The sequence below is a fragment of the Rhinichthys klamathensis genome, unplaced genomic scaffold (genome assembly GCF_029890125.1).
Source record: "Rhinichthys klamathensis goyatoka isolate OS25496 unplaced genomic scaffold, OSU_Roscu_1.1 h1tg000102l_1, whole genome shotgun sequence".
Classification (NCBI taxonomy): domain Eukaryota; kingdom Metazoa; phylum Chordata; class Actinopteri; order Cypriniformes; family Leuciscidae; genus Rhinichthys; species Rhinichthys klamathensis.
In genome coordinates this window covers 2,367,566-2,376,698 of record NW_026606641.1, presented here as the reverse complement: position 1 = coordinate 2,376,698, position 9,133 = coordinate 2,367,566, and the positions used below count along the sequence as shown (strand labels likewise).

At 40.5% G+C, this 9,133-nt stretch overlaps 1 pseudogene; it reads left to right on the top strand.

Annotated features, from left to right (window-relative positions):
- Window positions 1–1,999: 1,999 nt before the first annotated feature.
- On the top strand, window positions 2,000–4,209 carry LOC130086882 (putative nuclease HARBI1; annotated as a pseudogene).
- Window positions 4,210–9,133: the final 4,924 nt, after the last annotated feature.

Below are 9,133 nucleotides of genomic sequence, written 5' to 3'. Positions count from 1 at the left end.
TAACAAACTCTGTTAGAGGAGGGCAGGGTGATGGATCCGGGTTGCTGAACGGCAAAAGCCGTCTGAAAGCCTGTAACAAAGAATGAAAGCGCGTAGCTATGCTTTGCATTGGCAGGAATAAGCACAACCTTAATTATGAAATTGAAGACGATTGATAGCCAAATTAACGTCTCAGGAATGGCATGATCGCCTAACAATAAGATCTGCCTTGATGACAACCATGCTTTGTTAGCACAACGATATAATATATTTTGCGACCACGTCAAATCCCTAAGGACGCTAACGACCGCTATAGGATGATTTTGTGAAGAGCGGACGAAACGAACCTTGAGTAAGCTTAGAAGATTCATACAGTTGAGCAAAGACAATGCCACTCGAGTCTCCTTCACTGATTAGTCTGTTGATTGGTTTGACTTGATAAAACTAATATGACTGTTAGTTCTACTGAGTTAACAGTTTTTTCTAAGGATATGTGGCCTTTGACAGGAGCATCCTTAGTCTGCATTTTTCTGTACATTAATGTGGAAATACCCATCACATAAAATATTTCTATCACACATATCAGTGGATTAAGTAGTCACCAGGAAAGGTTGAATATTACAGCGATTGTACACATTTCCAATATTGTAGATCTAATTTTCATTAAGGGACTTATAATATGAATTTAAAGTAGGCCTAAATATGTTGAAAATAGTTGTTTGTGAAATTACAACACTTATGTAAATATGTAATTAACTTGCCATTGTAGAGATATCCACTACAGTATGCATAACAGCCAAATGAACAACTTGCTCTCTTTAGCTCAGGTTTATTTATTTATTTATTTTTAAATCAGTTACTCAGTTGTTAGTGGGTATTTGCAAACTGCCCACGAGAGCGTGGTATCGACAACGCTGATATTATTAGATTAGTACTGTGGAATATCGGTGACGCGAACTTGCTTACACTTGCTATGAACATTTCCCCTTTAAGGCGAGCTAACCGGGCCCGTTGCAATCTGCAGAACAGTAGTAATTATGAACACGTACGCCACGTCACCGTGGACTCCAATTTGAACTCTGCCGCTGGTGTAGGAAGTAACGGAGAAATACTTACCTGGATGAAGTTTAATCATGAAAGAGGGGACATTTTAACAGTGGCTGATGGAAGCGCCTACCAAAACTTGAAAACCGACTTGAAAGCCTTGGAAGTGGAGCTTGAACTTGAACCAGCGAGAGAAGATCGCCTCTCGTGACTTGCAGAGTTGTTGATTCATGACGGTGGATCAGTGATCTGCGGGATAATGCACCCGTGCAGACAGCGAGGTTCTTTTGCTGGACAAGTTGTTGAGGATGACATAGTTCTCTTCCTGCCGGATTATCCTGGCTGAGCTGACGCTGTTGAGGCTTTTGATGACGTGAAATGGAAACTGATTGGTTACCCGGGGTGTTTTAGGCCTAGAGGAGCAGAACTTCTCATGAGAGGCCTTGGCTGATCAAAAACTCTCCGAAGACCACTGTGCCTACGGGGAGATGCGGCACTGAACGCGGGAACCTCGACGTGTAGCAGGAGATACGGCGGGACATATCCATCATCGGAACTCAATAATAGTAAACAATATGCGTGTCCATAAACATGTTGGCTGGCGACTGAACGAGAGCATGAATGAAAGCGTCAGCATCTGCGAACTCAAACATGTGTAAGTACTGGTCTTTTATACCACAAGTATTAGACACGATTGGATAGATGAGAAGGTCATAAGTGACGTAGCAATTGAGTCTCCCTGGCAGAACTTAACGCTAAAGCTTCCATTTTTCGGCAACCCTGGGTTTTAGGTACTATGAAAGTAGCTCGGCTTTAATTGGTGTTCGTCGCCATGGTATCTTACGCTGCACGGCTAACCTACTCCGGAGCAGGTTATGTTCTGGATTCGAGATCTCAGACTGAAGTTTGACCAATCAGCTGTGAGCAAAGAAACATAGGTGACGTAACTAATTCCCAGCTTCTGTTCTCTGTTACAATGGCTTCACCTTTTCTTCCAAATCCTGTAGACATCTCCGCTCAAATTGTTAGACGAGCACTTCGTAGAGAACGAGTTTTTAGGGACAGACAAAATCCCCTTGACTTTCCTGATACTTACTTGTATGAAAGATACAGATTTTCCACGGAAGGAATATCTTATCTTTGCAAACTTCTTGAGCCGCACATAACAAATATGACTCGTCGAAGCCATGCACTTACTGTACCGCAAATGGTATGTATTGCGTTGCGTTTTTTTTGCAAGTGGTACATACTTGTATGCGGTCGGTGATGCAGAGAACCTTGGGAAAAACACAGTTTGTCGAAGCATTCACAAGGTGGTCCTCGCACTGCAGGGGTACATAAATAGCTTCATTGTGTTCCCTGGACATTTATCGACCATGTCCATAAAAGAGGGCTTTTATAAAATTGCCGGTAAGATATATTGATAGGGTGACATGAACAAATTTAACCTTTCACATTCAGTAAAAAAAAAAAGAAGAAAAAAAAAAAAAAAAGATTTCACTTAAAGCACTACAGTAGCTACATGTTAAGAATGGTTTTAAATATGTAGCCTATTTTTTTATTCCTATGATAGGATTCCCTAGAGTCATTGGAGCAATAGACTGCACACATATTGCAATCTCCACAGCTCTAGGAGAACATGAGGCGGATTATGTGAACAGAAAGTCCTTTCATAGCCTTAATGTTCAGGTAGGGCTGTGAGATGATTTTTATTTGCAATTTAGATCAATCTTTAAATGAATAGTAACTAACATAGGACAATGATTTACTGTACATTTCATCTGCAGATGACTTGTGATCATGAATGCATGATCACAAGCTTGGATTCCAAATGGCCCGGCTCAGTGCATGACTCACGAATTTTCCGTGAGTCTATGTTGTGTCAGCGCTTTGAGGAAGGCAAGTTAAATTTGGTACAGTACAAAACACTTTAAAAGTGTTAATTTTAACCCTCTGGGGTCCTTCATTTCAGAGTCACACTCAGGACCTTCGGGTCCAAATGGGCCGGAAGGGTGGGATTAATATTTATTAAAAATATATATATATTTTTTTACTTGTTTTTTATAATATTTTTTCTTTTCTTTTTTGGTGTTTTGAGATAATTTCAAAAATAAAAATGATTTATAATTAGTATTAATTCAATAATTATGACCCATTTTTCCCCATTGAATATAATAGAATTTTTTTTTTTTTTTTTTTTTTTTTTTTAAAGCTGTATTTCATTTTAGAGTCAAGCCTAGGCCTCATGAAAGCAATTTTTGAAATGAGATGGATGCCATCTGGTGGACAAACTGAGCATTTTAAAAATTCAAAACCCATATGTAATCTGAATTTATTAGTGTGTATGTGTATAAAAGTGTGTTTGTGTGTGTGTGTGTGTGTGTGTGTGTGTGTGTGTGTGTGGATGTGTCTGTTTTGCACTCTTGATGTTTTATAGATTCACCCCTTCACTGTTGTGTGCTTTTTTTCTGGATCGTGGCTGATTTGTAGATTGTACGCACAAAAAAACTCTGTATTTTCACATTTTTACCAATTTCCCATTCATTTCCTATGCGGGTCCATTTGGACCCGAAGGTCCTGAGTGTGACTATTTTTTTTACAACCACTTAGACTATTCAAATCCTGTCCCCAATTTTTTTGGGTGTTCATATACCAAGTACCAACAAAGTCACCAAATTTCGGACCATTCCGATAAAGCTATGAGTTTTTAAAAAAAATTATTTAAATGCTTCGGGTCCATTTGGGCCGAAGGACCCCAGAGGGTTAATTGTGACACAGCAAAACTTACACAATTTTCCCTTTTCTGTGGCAGGGCTTTTTGATGGCCTGTTGGTAGGAGACAGGGGTTATGCATGCCAGAGGTTTTTGCTAACCCCCTATCCTGACCCTCAGACAGGGCCACAAAACCGCTTCGATGTGGCCCTCAGTAAAACCAGGGTCAAGATTGAGATGACCTTCGGCATCCTAAAGGCACGTTTCAACTGCCTTAGACGCTTAAGAGTATCACCAGAGCGGGCATCACAGATAGTGGCTGCATGTGCCATTCTGCACAATATAGCCACTCTCAGAAAGGAGCGAGTACCACCACAAAACCAGCTTCTACTCGATGAAATTGACCCCATCACACTTGACCACCCAGCTGGCGCAGCTGTCAGAGATGCAATCACAACACAATATTTTACTTAATAAAAAGCACATTAACACTGCAGATAGGTCTCATTGTTTTATTGGTCATGTGGCCAGGGAGGAAGAAAGAGCAAGAGAAAGTTACATTAATAAACATTCATAGTGTTCATACTAAAGGGTTACTTGGTTATATAAGTTCACATACCGATATCTGTTTTTTCCAGCTGTTTGATCTCCAATTTAATTTTTTTAATTTGGAGCCTCCTCAGCTCACAGTCCAGCTCTTTTATGGCGCTTTTCCACTACACAGTACCAGCTCGCCTCGGCTCGGCTCGGCTCGACTCGACTCGCCTTTGTTTGGTTTTCCACTGTGTAAAAGTTGTACCTGTACCTGCTTTCGGGTACTTTTTTTCGTACCACCTCCGGCGAGGTTCTAAGCGAGCTGAGGCGAGCTAAGCCGATACTAAAATGTGACGTGAAAACAATGCCGACTGCTGATTGGTCACAGAGAATCTGCGTCATCATTGCACGCGCCAGATGGAGTATCCAGAATAACCCCGCCATTTTTAAATAGTTTGGCCAGAGATAGTTACTAAACTTACTACTATTATTATGGCAACTCGGAAGAATACGCCGTGGTCAAACGAGGAGGTGCAGACATTCCTTTGTTTGGTTGCCGAAGAGAGGATCCAGCGAGAGCTTGATGGGGCAACGAGGAACAAAATGCGTCGCTATGACGACCGGGTACTATTTGTGGCGGTACTTTCTGCAATGGAAAACGGAGCGAAAAGCGAGCCGAGTCGAGGCGAGCCAAGGCGAGTCGAGTCGAGCTGGTACTGGTAATGGAAAAGCGCCATTAGTGAACAGTCTAGTTCTAGACTCCTTTTGTAAAGGGCCCTGACTGAGTCGGTTTCCACCTGAAACAATCATTACAAGTTTTCTGGATGTTCATCAAATCACAAAAAGTGGCATGCCTTACAAACATAGGACTGACTGTAATTTAAGTCAATGGTTTAAAGTATTACCTTGTTCACATTCCTTCTGTAGCCCATTGAGGTAGAGGCTTCAGTTTCTGGGGCAGGTTGTGAAAAATCCTACAATAAAAGAGATGTCACTTAATTAAGACATTTAAATGTGTGCCATAATAAAAAGCCCAATGCATTCACCTCAGCAACTGCCTCAGAACACACAGACAGAGTGTCTTCATCTGCTTCACCCTAATAAATAAAAGTAGGCCAATATAAAGCATAACTGTTGTAAAACTGTTGTGTTTTGTCTGCTGTATACTGACCTCTGTGTGGGAGACTGTGTGCATGTGTGCTGGCTTCAACAGAGACACTGTATTTCCCTCTACTGCAGAATAGAGTCAGCCATATTTAACACGTTTTAAAAATTAGTTATGCATTGCACACACATACCCAGTGTCACTTGCTTCGAGGAGCCAGCACCAGGGTCAGACTGCACAGCACCTGCAATCCCATCCATAATCGGGCGCCCCTTATTGCTACTCAGAGCCAACTCCTCCGCCACAGTGTATTCTGGAGGAGGTGGCCCTCCCCCAGTTTTCCGGATTTCACACTTTTTTTTGTTTGCTGCAAACAAGTGTTTGTGATAAAATGTTCACAAAAAATAATAAAAGGTTGTTGTAAATACTCACCACTTTGAATTATATTTTTATATTTTGTCTTGATCTGCTGCTGCCAAGAACGTTTGGAGTTGGGGTTGCATCTAAAAACCAATGAATATCAATCTTTCTTAGGATGTCATGGCCAATACATTGGCCAATACATTTTATCTACATATATATATATATATATATATATATACACTCACCTGCCACTTTATTAGGTACCCCATGCTAGTAACGGGTTGGACCCCCTTTTGCCTTCAGAACTGCCTCAATTCTTCGTGGCATAGATTCAACAAGGTGCTGGAAGCATTCCTCAGGGAGTTTGGTCCATATTGACATGATGGCATCACACAGTTGCCGCAGATTTGTCGGCTGCACATCCATGATGCGAATCTCCCGTTCCACCACATCCCAAAGATGCTCTATTGGGTTGAGATCTGGTGACTGTGGAGGCCATTTTAGTACAGTGAACTCATTGTCATGTTCAAGAAACCAATTTGAAATGATTAGAGCTTTGTGACATGGTGGAAGTAGCCATCAGAGGATGGGTACATGGTGGCCATAAAGGGATGGACATGGTCAGAAACAATGCTCAGGTAGGCCGTGGCATTTAAACGATGCCCAATTGGCACTAAGGGGCCTAAAGTGTGCCAGGAAAATATCCCCCACACCATTACACCACCACCACCAGCCTGCACAGTGGTAACAAGGCATGATGGTTCCATGTTCTCATTCTGTTTACGCCAAATTCTGACTCTAACATCTGAATGTCTCAACAGAAATCGAGACTCATCAGACCAGGCAACATTTTTCCAGTCTTCAACTGTTCAATTTTGGTGAGCTCTTGCAAATTGTAGCCTCTTTTTCCTATTTGTAGTGGAGATGAGTGGTACACGGTGGAGTCTTCTGCTGTTGTAGCCCATCCGCCTCAAGGTTGTGCGTGTTGTGGCTTCACAAATGCTTTGCTGCATACCTCGGTTGTAACGAGTGGTTATTTCAGTCACTGTTGCCCTTCTATCAGCTCGAACCAGTCTGGCCATTCTCCTCTGACCTCTGGCATCAACAAGGCATTTCCGCCCACAGAACTGCCGCTCACTGGATGTTTTTTCTTTTTCGGACCATTCTCTGTAAACCCTAGAGATGGTTGTGCGTGAAAATCCCAGTAGATTAGCAGTTTCTGAAATACTCAGACCAGCCCTTCTGGCACCAACAATCATGCCACGTTCAAAGTCACTCAAATCACATTTCTTCCCCATACTGATGCTCGGTTTGAACTGCAGGAGATTGTCTTGACCATGTCTACATGCCTAAATGCACTGAGTTGCCGCCATGTGATTGGCTGCTTAGAAATTAAGTGTTAACGAGCAGTTGGACAGGTGTACCTAATAAAGTGGCCGGTGAGTGTATATATATATATATATATATATATATATCACACACACACACAAATGTTTTATATATTAACATGAATACACACATTTTCATTTTATTTAATACATTTTTAATATGATTATGTAGTACATAATCATTTAAAATCTGTACATAATATGTACATAATTTTACATTAATGGCCTATAGAATGTATTTGTTTAACTTACGCATTAACGCAATCAGCAATCTTCCTCCAAGATTGTTCTCTTGCTTTGGCAGCAGAGACGGTGTTACTGCGTGCTTGGAAGACATTTCTATATTCTTCGTATTTCTGAAGAATTATCTGTTGCTCCTCCGCAGAAAAATATATAGCTCTCGCTCTATCCATATCGAACGCGATTGGTTGTTCGGAGCCGATGTCACTCTTTTATGTGCATGCGCGCGTGGAGTAATCATAGCTTAAGGATCAAAGCCTGAGTTGACAGAGAAAGTTGATGAGCTGCGTCATGGTACCAATAAAGCCTGATTGCATCGGTTTGGTTTTGTCGACTCAAAACCAATCCTGTAACCCCGAGTTTGTTCAACTACCATCATGGTACAGGCCCCTGGTGTTTTCTAACAAACCAGATAGAATAAGAAAAACGTACAATTTCCTGACTGGCTTGTCTGACCACAATGCCACATTCTTTTCTAGAAAGCTGACTAAAAAACGATTGAGAAGTGTCAGTAAAAACATTAATATAAAACAAACGTACATTCCACAGAGCCAAGAACAATGTTTAATTGCAGCTCTAAATACTTTTGATTGGTCTAGTATAGTATTATGTGATGACACTAATCAATGTTGTGATTTAATATATTCTTCTATTAAAAAGGTTCTGTCTCAATTTCAGAAAGTGGGTCATTTAAAGAAACGAGTTTATTCCTTGCCTTGGATCAATAGTAAGTGTAAACAGCTTATGACACTCAGAGATAAATTACTAAAAAAATCATTACAATCTGGATTAACTACTGATCGATTACATTTTGTATCCGCAAGAAATAAAGTCACACAAACTTTGAGAATGGCAAAAGCAAATTTCTTCATGTCTGTAATTAATGGTGCCAAAGGAAATTGTAAGTTGATTTGGGAAAATATTAACAAACTCCTTGGTAAAAGTAAGCATATTGCTGATAAAGACTTTGAACTCAAATTTGCTAATGAATTGGTATCAGAGCCTCTCAACCTAGCAACTAAATTAAATGATTATTTTCAAAATACCATTGATGAGATCGCTCAATTGTTTTCTAGCTCTTGTGACTCTTAACAAAATATTGTCCACACTGACCTTTATATAGATGCTGTAACTCTAAATTCTAAGTTTAATATTCAAATAATTACAGAAAATGAAGTATATAACATAATCTCTAAATTAAAAAATTCTAAAGCAAGGGATGTGTTTGGATTTGATACCAATCTTCTGAAGCTTTTTAAATCTTGTATTTTGGTGCCTGTGACCCATCTTATTAATTTGTCAATTACGCAGGCAGTCGTCCCCTTAAGTTTGGAAGGTTGCAAATGTCATTCCAATATATAAATCGGGTGATAAATTAGACCCTGCTAATTATCTTGCCCCTCTCATCACTGAGATTATCCACTCCTCCCTAAGCTCCGGTTCAGTCCCCCATTCACTCAAAATTGCCTCGGCCACACCCATTCTGAAAAAAACCTGGTCTGGACCCCACTAAATTTAGCAATCTCCGTCCTATATCGAACTTACCCTTCATATCCAAAATTCTGGAAAAAACAGTCGCCTCTCAACTTCATAATCACCTCATGTCGAATAACATCTACGAGCAGTTTCAATCTGGCTTCCGTCCCCTTCACAGCACTGAAACCGCACTCATCAAAATCTCAGATGACCCTCTCATGGCTTCTGATTCTGGGTTACTTTCAATTCTCATTCTTCTGGACCTCACAGCAGCTTTTGATTCCATTTCTCA